We start from the raw sequence: 11,331 nt of genomic DNA, 5'->3' as shown, positions 1-11,331 counted from the left end.
TGTAAAACCTGCCCCCCATCACTGTTTTACATATCATATATCGAACGAATTACATTCTACATATTGTGAGAAATAAAAATAAAAATAAAAATACTAAACAAACCCTTTACCCCGGGTGCACGCATTGACGCAAATAAGGCTTGAGATAACAGTTTGGAATAAAACATTTATAAGTTGACTGGGAAAACTACACGAAACTTGGGAGTCAAGTCAAATGGACAACTTTCTAGACAAATATCAATTTTTCACATGATTCATGACTAAGGACAACAGCGGTATTTCCTACCTATTTCCTCTTTGTTTTGTCTAATTTTATTTTCATTTATTGAATTTTGGTCAAAGATAAATTTGCAACGCAACTTGTAAAAGAGCTCAAGTCTTTGTATTAACTTAATTATTTACTTAATAAATGTTAAATTGTTTGTTTTATTTGCAAAATAATGATGTTACTTGAAATTACAATGACGGCTGCTCCTACAATATTCTACTTTATTTTGAACATTACAAAAGTTTATCCTTGTCTATGCCCTGTTTGAGCTCCTTTATCAAAATTCTCATTTTCTCCTAAATTTATTTTCAATCACATGTTTTTAACAAAATAACGTAATGCGTAAATCAAAATTTTCTTCCTACTTTGTAAACACATATTCTCCAAAAAAAATCACTATTATAAAAATCATTTAATCAAATAAAGAGGGGGGAGGGGGGATTTTCAATTCGTGTCTGGTGATGATTAAAATCAAACTTTTAGCAATTTTTGATAAAAGTTGATAAAACGTATGATTGAAAAGTTATGAATCTCATGAGATGTGTGGTCAAAATTAACTGTGAACTTTGATTTTAAATTAAAATATGAATTTTAATTTTTACCAAACATAGGCTTAATACCTCGTCTGGTCGTGGCGGCTAATCTACATAGATCAACCCACCCAAATAAACCTGTATCGTCTCATTTGAATGGTCAAATAAACATGCTAAGTATCATTTACATTAAAATTACAATATAATTTAAGTACGCTATTGTTTGTACAATTTTAACATCATATACATCTAATCATAGATGGTCTCAACTTTTAAATAAACAAAAAAATTGGATGTATAGAAATTTTGTCACAGAAGTTTTTCCAGAATACACGTGTGTGGATCCCATGATGTATAAAAAAAATGCCAACAAAGCCCCCCAGGGCACATCCAAATTGGCGGAACAATCACATTAGGGGGCTCTGGAACAAAGCGTGGAGAGTTCGATTTCTGGTGGGAACCTTTGATCCAATAAAGGAGGAATTATTGGTGGATTAATCATCATGGAGGAGGCTTCCTTTGGAGAAGGAGTAAAAGCCATGTGGGAACCTGGGAACCAACAAGGGCATATCCTGCGATTTACCTCCCTGAGCAGCTGAGGGGCCGGAGGTTCAGGGACGAGGATATATACTATAGTCTGGCGCAAGCTGGAACACCTTGTTAAAAAAAATGCCAACAAAAATGTGTGTGAGCCTTAGAACTGTGAGTTTTCTGTACCCTTTCTGTGAAAACTTTGTTTGTACGTGTAGAAGAATTCTTAAATAAATAACTTAAATTTTATTTTTTGAGACTCTACTATCTTATTCTTTATGTTAACCAGGCAAAATTAATAGGAAGAACCTATGCTTACCAAAATTAAGGATGGCTTTTGAGTGTGAATTGATTTCATGTCAAGAGAGATTCTCGTCATACAAAAGCAAGCAAAATATAACGGCCTTCATTTTTATTGTAATTGTAATTGTAATGTTGTGGCCTTCATATTCCGACATATGATCTCCCCTACAATCTGCATTCAAGTTTAAAGAATTTACGACTTTCGTTATAGTCTTTGCTTCTGTTATGACAATGCAGGACAATTTAATAAGGGATACTTCACATTCTGGGCAGTAATAATTATAGCTTTACCTCTGATGGAAAGCTGGGGTACAATCCAAAATATCCTCATTGGCATGTTTACAAATGACAGACTTATGGAAAAGATTGAAGAACTGAATTTCAAGTTAGGGACTATTGTGTCTGCAATTCCTGAAGCAGAGAGACTTTACTTGAAATCGAGAAAGCTAAGAAGAGAGAAGCATCAGAAATTGAAGTTTGAGTTTGATGAAATAAAAGAGACGGCAAAAAGCTTCATTCAATTATGGCAGAAAGGTCTCAAATAAATATACATGATGAGGATTGATACGGAGGCTCTAAAAGAGGAAAAGTAATATCGGGAAGGGACAAGTATCCAGGAGGTGGTGTCATGTATACTTCCTTATCAAGGTCGCCATGTAAAAAGGCATTATGAACGTCAAGTTGATGTAGATCCCATGATTTGGCGACTGCAGTAGCTAATAAGACCCTTACAGTGGTAAGTTTGGCAACTGGTGCAAATGTTTCATTGTAGTCAAGCCCTTCAACCTGTGTATAACCCTTGGCGACCAAGCGGGCCTTGTACCGCTCAACTGTCCCATCGGAATGATATTTGATTTTGTAAACCCACCGTGATCCCATAGCTTTCTTCCCGGGGGGCAACTTGCCCAAAGTCCAAGTATGGTTTAGTTCAAGTGCTTCCAATTCCTTTTTCATTGCTTCTTGCCAACGAACATCTTTGACGGCCTGGTTATAGGACTTCGGCTCATCATTTTGAGAGATGGCCACAAGGAAACTAGTATGAGGTGAATTAAACTTAGAGTATGAGAGAAAATTCTTTAAAGGATAGGACATACCTGAGGAAGCATGATTGGAAGAGGCGGGAGAGGATCTATTATTCCCGGGCAAGTCAAGATGGAAGTCACGAAAATGAGATGGTAACTTCCTATCACGGGGGGGACGTTGAGTATGCATTGGTAGGGTTTGACTAGGGGGAGGAGTACTGGGTAAGTTGGTGGAAGAGGAAGAGATGTCGGTGTTTATGGGAGCATCAGGAGTCGGGAAATATGAGGTGTGATCGATGGCCATAGTGGTGTTGGTGGGAGAGGAAGGTTCAGTTCCATGGTCTAGTGTGGGTAAAGGTATAGGTATAGTTGTTGATGAATTGTGAGGGGAAGGTGACGACACATTTTGAAAAGGAAAAATATGTTCATAAAACGTTACATCCCTGGAAGTGAAAATTTTGTGTGTGGTGAGATCATATACTTTGTAGCCTTTTTGACCATGGGGATAACCAGCGAAAATGCAAGCAGATGCACGTGCTTGAAACTTGTCCCTTGAACGAGGGATGACAGATGCATAGCAAAGACACCCGAAAACACGAAGGTGGGAATAATTTGGTTTTTGAGAAAACAAGAGTTCGTAGGGACTCTTTCCAGACAAAAGTGATGTGGGAGTATAATTAATTAAATACACTGCTGTTAAAATGCATTCTCCCCAAAACTTAATGGGCAAGTTGGCTTGAAACCGTAAAGCCCTAGCTAGGGCTGGGCAAATCTCTCGAACCGAACCCGAATTGAACCGATCCGAACCCGACGATTCTTGTCAAATTAAATACCCGAACGGGTATTTGAATCGAGAATCGACGGGTACGGTTTGGTTCTCGGTTCTAGATCAAGAACCGAAGAACCGAATAAGAACCGAATCTTTCTAATTTTTTTTCTATATTGAGTAAATCGAATTATTTTAATTTTAATTTTTTTTAAACAAATTAACAAATTAATGATTTCTAAATCTAAATTTTTGGCCCAATAATTTGTTTCATTTCTAATTTTTTAATTTTTGGCCCAATAATTTGTTTCATTTCTAATTTTTTAATTTTTGGCCCAATTACCCATTTTATTGTTTCATTTTTTAGCCAAACAAGATCATATCCACTAAATAACCCTAAACACCTACAATAAAGTGCATAATGTTGTCTCGACTCTCGCACTCACTCTCGCAGCCTCGCTAATATTCCAAAATCTATACAATCGTCGGTCGACACTTTGACCTCCGATCGAAGCCGTGACTTCCGCCGACCGAAGCTTTGATCATAGCGATCATTTGAACAAGGTTGTTTACTAGTCTCTGACATTTCAAAACCATTGAATGTATCATTAGTCGTATTTATATAACGTTGTTATAACTGTTAAAAATTTTAATTATAGTACAAAACCGAACGGAACCGAATCGAATGGAACCGAACCCGAACGGTTCCATAATTATATTTGGACCCGACGGTTCCATTTACTAGATACCCGAAAAGTTTGGTTCGGTTCGATTCTAAAGAGAACCGAACCGAACCGACCCGCGTCCACCCCTAGCCCTAGCTGCTTCAAGCACGTGTCTATGTTTATGTTCTACTACGCCATTTTGTTGGGGTGTGGCGACACAAGAAAATTGGGTCAAAATTCCATTTTGTTGACAAAAAAGTTGAAAGTTATGGTTCATGAATTCGGTTCTATTGTCGCTACGGATTTGTTTAACAGTTTTTCCGAATTGCTTATTTGTCATAGCTATGAAGGAAGTTAACCTAACATAGACTTCAGTCTTGGTTTTGATCAAATACACCCAAGTTGATCTAGTGTAGTCATCAACAATACTTAAAAAATAATTAGCACCGGATAAAGATGGGGTATGATATGGTCCCCAAACATCACAATGAATTAATTCAAAAGATCCATGTGTTTTAATAGAACTAACAGGAAAAGATTTTCGAGCTTGTTTGGCTCTATGACAAGGATCACAACATTTATTGAATGTCCTAATAAAAGGTATACCTACACCACTAATGAGAGAGCTTATCAAAAGATGGATGTCTAAGGCGTTGATGCCAAAGAAGGGTTTGAGAGTCACCGGTGGAACTGGTTGCAGCTACAGAAACTTTGGTTGCTTGAAAATAATAGAGTCCATCTCGCAATTCACCCATTCCAATCAGCTTGAAACTTGTCCCTTGAAAGAAATGAGCAACACAATCCAAGGTTTTGGTTAGCTTGCTAATAGATATGAGATTGCATGTAAAACCAGGTATGTACAGGACATTGTTCAAAGTAATAAAAGGGTTAAGGAAAGCATCTCCACAAGACTTTGCTGACGAACGATCCATCTGGGATTTTAATGGGTGAAAATTGAGACACATTAGGTGAAGTGAGGGATTTCTCAAGACACGTCATGTGGTCAGAAGCACTCGAATCCAAAACCCATTCTATGGCACTATTGGACAGTGAAGTCGCCTTACCCGCAAAGTTGGCTATGGAATCATTTTTCTTATCAAGATGAAGCATGGAAATGAGTTGAGTGTACTACTCATTGGTCAGCCCACTAATTGGTACAATATTGCTATCTCCATCAATTTTCACATGGTGTGAGCTATTGGCAGTTTTGATTTTAGATGAACTCTTCTCTTTGTCCCACCATTCTGGGTAACCATGCAACTCAAAGCAATTGTCCTTTGTATGTCTGGTCTTTTTGCAATACTCACAGAATTGCTTGGACAGGTCACGGTTGTTTGAGGACCTGCGACTGCCATGATTCCTGTTGGTATTGCTAGTGCTGAAAGTTGCTGTCTCGACAGCAGGTAACCTGGATGTTGTGACCAATTGTTGATGCTCCTCTTGTGTTACAAGTGCATAAGTGCGAGACAATGAAGGCAAAGGATCGGTGTTCAGAATCTGTGACCGCACGGTATTGTATTTCTCATTTAATCCTATTAAAAACTGATGTACCTTTTCTTTTTCCCTTTCAACGGTTAGTGCCTTCGCAGAGCCACATGTACACGGTGGGATCTGAGAATATGTGCTAAGTTCATCCCAAATCCCCTTCAATTTTGTGTAATATACCGAAACGGTCATTCCTTGCTGTAAAGTGTTCATCATCTCGGTCTTCAACTGGTGAATACGAGGAGCGTTACCTTGTGAAAATCGCTCTTCAAGATCATTCCACATCTCTTGTGCCGTCACGAAATATGCCACGCTATCATGAAGGGAAGGGTGGAGTGAATTAAAAATCCATGAAATAACCATGTAATTACATTTGATCCACGCGGGTTCTTCCGGCGAACCAGATGTTGGGCGTTTGACAGACCCATCTACGAAGCCGAACTTGCTTTTGGCTTAGGGTGCGTTTGTCATTGCTCGACGCCATGTGGGATAGTTTTCTTCCCTTAGTAGACAGGTTACTAAGGCTATGCCAGGGTTGTCTGATGCATGGAGCACATAAGGCGATGCAGCATCATAGATGGATTGGTTGTTGTTTTGGTTGTTGCTGGAATTGTTGGAAGCCATTGGGAAGGGGCTCTCTCCAGCCATAGAAAAATTCCCTAGGTGTTCGACTGCTCTGATACCATGATGAAATAAAAGAGACGGCAAAAAGCTTCATTCAATTATGGCAGAAAGGTCTCAAATAAATATACATGATGAGGATTGATACGGAGGTTCTAAAAGAGGAAAAGTAATAATAAGGAAATATTCCAGTAATAGATCCTATAATGGTGCCCAATTTAATTTGTATATGGAATATTTCCAATAGAGTTCATTGTTTGGATAATGTATGTAACAAATGCTTGAAAAAGTAAATTTCAATCACAAAGAAACTTTGCCAATTGAAATAAAAAATGTCTGCTTTGAGAGGCGACTATTATTATCGATTTAGATAGTCGATGTCGCTTTATCTGCAGTAATAAAGCAAGGAAAGAGAAGTGCATAAGTCGGGCTTCTTAATTAATGTATACGATTAGTAGCCCTAAAATTGGTTCTTTGTTCCAATATATAGAAGTGTGGAATGGTGTTTAACCACAAGATTGGAGAGTTCATATTTCATTCAAGAATGCATGACTAGTGGTGTAAAGATGATTGGGTTGACGCATGCATTTTTCAATATTTATTTACAAATGACTTGCCCTTTTGATGTACTTTTGCTTGAGGATTCGGTCTAATCTATTTTATTTCTCTAGCGAGAAATATCGATTAGAGGTGTTAAAATGGGTGGACTAGTTCTCATGGATCATTGGGTTTGAAAATCAAGTCCAACACTGCCCGTTATGTTAATAGACCAAAACTCATGAATCGACCCAAATTGAGATGAACTCATTTTCATTCGATTTTTAATTGAATGGATTGTCACGAGCTATAGCTACCCGCCCATTTTGAAACCACTATCACCGATGCTTTCATGAGTTTAGTTCATTAAGAAAAGATCGAACCCTGCTCTAAGCCTGCCTACTAACACTATGGGTATACAGTTAATACTTGAATAATTCTTACAAAAATTCCTTAAATGCTACTTGTAATTTATATTAGTTGGAGATGCTCCGAATTTCTGGTACTAATATTTCATGAATTCTTAAAAGTGTCTTTTTGAACTTAAAAGTTGGAATTTCAACATTGTCATCCTCAAAGTTTTGATTTTTGATTTTCTCACACTGTTTTCATTTATGCTATTTTTTTTAAGAGATGGACGAAAATGTAATTGGTTTATATTTTTGTAGAAGTAGCAAGGATTAAGAATTTTTAATTCTCATTTTACAACTTCTAGGACACAATTTCAGGAACTTACAAATTGGACTGAACTGCAGCAAAATTAAATTATAATTCGTGGAAATTGCAAGAAATGTCTACTTGTCATTTGCAAAATTGTCCAAAATTTATTCAATATCCATTTTACAATAAATTAGACCAAAATACTCTTGTTAGTAAATTCTAATTCCACATTAAACGATCTATGTTGGCATTACTTCCTAGTTGATTATTTTATTGAGTATAATTTTGTGCAATACTTGATTAATTTATATTTGGATAGACGATAAACTTGTATTTGTTTGTTGTTTGATTAAAGAGATAGCTTATTTGTTTCTTGAACTATATCAATTAAGCACGACTTACTTGTGTAGGAAATGTCGTGGGTTAGCTGATTTTGTTAAAATTGATTGATTTGATCATTTAAATGTCTTGAATGCCGAATTGTTACTGAATATGGTTGATATTACTTGTGCGAAGCTCAATAAAATGAATAAAATAATGATATCATTAGCTTGAGTTCCACGGTAATTCGAAAACAATGCTTAAAGGAGACTTGCACACGTACTATAGGAAAGTAGTGTATATGGATGGTGAATGATCTGTTTGATAATCCAAGGAATGTTTTTATGTTGTTTTAATGATTTTAGCATCATGATGATTCAATCAATGATCCAAGTATTTTGCTATTAATCAAATATTAGAGTAATGCTATTGTCATTAATCAAATTGGATTTAATTGAGCATTAGAAGCTGGTATTAGTTAGGGTTAGATTGCTTTATTTAATTAATTGTTACTAGGTTGAGAAGGGGAGATCCTAAATGTTTGCTCGTTATTCCTTTTTATGGAGTTTATAGCGATTTTTATAACTATAAAATTATTGAGCAAGATACATGGATGTAATCCTCTAGAGCTTCAAAATGAAAAAAACTAAGGCTTCATATGTAATTTATTGGATGGAGACATGGAGTATATCATTAAACTAAAAGAGCTAATTCTACAAATTCAAATTGATTGGATGGAGAATACTCCTTCAAAGTCACTAAAATCTGGATGGTATTAAAATCCAAGCAAATTATATCATCTTAGGAACTTTTCACATTTATTTTTACAGTTTCATAACTTTCTAAATGTGTTCAAGATTGGAATATCTTATTCTATGTATGATTTTATCTTTGATGTATTGTGTTTACTATCTTAAAAATGAATAGCATAACACTAGAGGGAAAATACGAAGCATTGGACTTCAAAAATTTTGCCAAGTTTTATCTTTGTTGTATTGTATTTACTATTTTACGAATGGATAGCACAACAAATTATTGTTACATCGAGATATGTATAATTTTAATCGTTAACGCCATAAACTTGTGATTTGCTTTTTGTAGTGGGAACCACTTCATTACTACAATGATATGTTCAATAGGTTTTGTGTGTGCTTAACAAGTTTTGGTAAGATAGAATTTTAAGTCCTTACATTTTGTTGAATATGTAAGCATCAGTTTATGGGTACCTATATGGTTAGATAGAAGACATTTTCAATGGTTAAATGGTTTCATATATTTCTCAGGTCATTTTATTTAATTAGTAGGTTCTCATATTATTTATTTTATTTGTTTTTGTTTTTGTTATTTGAAGATGACTTCCTAATGTCAATGCTCCACTGCCATGCTGACCTCAATCCTGAGGGTGAAGATACCCAGTGCTAGCATGAGGACTCCGTTCACATGCTCTGATCGTAAAAAGGATAAGAGAGATGTATAGTTAGTTTAGAATGTTGTTGAAGTATAACATTGTGAGTTTGAAAAAAACATTTGACACGTCATTTTGAGTACCATCATTAGGCAAAAATTTTTATTGATGGTAAGTTTCTGATGTAAACTTGAAATGGAAACATTATCATTTTGTTTTAGTAGTGACATGCTGTTCATGTCTTACATTGTGTACACATTCATGAACCGTTACTCCTGACAGTTAAAATATCAATTGTCAAGAAAAACATTTACTTAATGTCGAGAAAAATACTTTATATGTCAATAAATGTCTAAAATCTATAGAACTCTCGACATCAAAATGAAATCTCGTTCTAGATAAATGAACTGTCAAGTGGGAAATAAACAGGGTCCAAATGTCGATAACAACTTTTCAAATGACGAGAACATCGTGAAATGTCGAGGACAAAATTGAACCAATTGAGGGAATAATAAAATAACAATTAGATTAAAAAAATAGTTAAAACAAATATATTGAACGTACAAGTTCTTCAATATGATTTCAATCTACATAGATAAACCCACCCAAAACAACCTGTATATTTTTTCCACTTAAATGGGCAAATAAACATGTCAAGTGTCATTTACATTAAATTACAATATAATTTAAGTATGCTATTGTTTGCACAATTTTATCTCCACCTTTATCTAATCATCTATCATCTCAAATTAAAAAATAAATAAATAAATAAAGAACTTAAATTTTAGTTTTTTTTGGGATTCTACTATTTTATTCTTTATGTTAACCAACAAAAAATAATAGAAAGAACCTATGCTTAACAAAATTAAGGATGGCTTTTGAGTGTGAATTGATTTTATGTTAAGAGAGATTCTCGTCATACGAGAGCAAGCAAAATATGACGGTCTTCATTTTAGCTTTTAATTTTTTTCCCCAAATAGAGTAAATAATAATAATAATAATAATAATAATAATAATAATAATAATAATAATAAATGGATATTTGATTATGTATGGTTTGCAACCCTTCGATCAAGACAACTATAGCCATGTTATTTATCTTTTTTTAATAATAATAATAATAATAATAATAATAATAATAATAGTTTCTATATATTCATTTTCAACTATCAATTTACACAATAAAATGAGTATGTGAAATAAAGAGCTTCTAAAGGCTCATTTAACAAAGATCCTACATGCTTATTTTTATCCCTATATTTACACAATAAAATAATTCGTCTGTAAATTAAAAAGAAAAAAAAATGCTCTATTTTTTAACCACCTATTGTCCTCAAAATTACTATTCAAATTTTTTTATTTTTTTTTTTCCAAATAATGGCCATCAGCACAAGAACTAAAAGAAACAATTTTATAAAGTTAATCAAAGGAGTTGAAAGATGGTTGGAATCTCAACAATTTATTTTGAGTTCTCAAAATCCATTAATGGACCCTAAGTTTTGAACCAAAAAAACCCAAACTATTTTTCATGCATTCCACTCTTAAAATTATTCATCAATTTGATTCCCGTTTGAGTCCCATTTTTTAAAAAAATAAACAAATTTTTTAATAATAAATTTTTTAAAAATGTGTGATTAAAAGGTAAGAAAAAATTCAAATTTACGTATAAATTATTTTATCGACTGAATGTATAGTTAAAAATGAGTTCGAGAGAAAAATAAATTTTTAAATAATGTGCTCAAACAAGGGTTAAATTTCCGCCGTTTTATCCTGTTTCAAAATATCTAAGTAGCCAACTTCAATAATTGAGAAAATATCAGTTCAAACTTCAAATGTTATCCACAATTTATCAAATATCGATCCCTACTCGAAACTTCTTCCTCCCTCACTCTAATTCGACCACAAAATTCAAGAACATAGTTTTGCAAATGACAACAATTGGAGAAGTCTTTGTTGTTACATCTTCTGGCTCGGCCATTTGTTTCCTTGTATTGAACTATGCAAACAAATTAGTCTTCAGAACTACAAAGCCACCCTTGTCCACCCCTCGAACACATCGGCCGCCCTCGACGACCACCGCCAACTGATCGGAACGATCGAAATCACAGCCCCGTAAGAGGACTACCCAAATCCGACACTTCTCCACCACAAATGGGCTTGGAATTTGAGGCCCACCTATCAGGTAGGTCCAATGGGCCAAACGTGGCCCACCCA

Source organism: Olea europaea, chromosome 8, assembly GCF_002742605.1.
Source record: "Olea europaea var. sylvestris chromosome 8, O_europaea_v1, whole genome shotgun sequence".
NCBI classification, from domain to species: Eukaryota; Viridiplantae; Streptophyta; class Magnoliopsida; order Lamiales; family Oleaceae; genus Olea; species Olea europaea.
Note: the sequence above shows the minus strand (reverse complement) of the source record.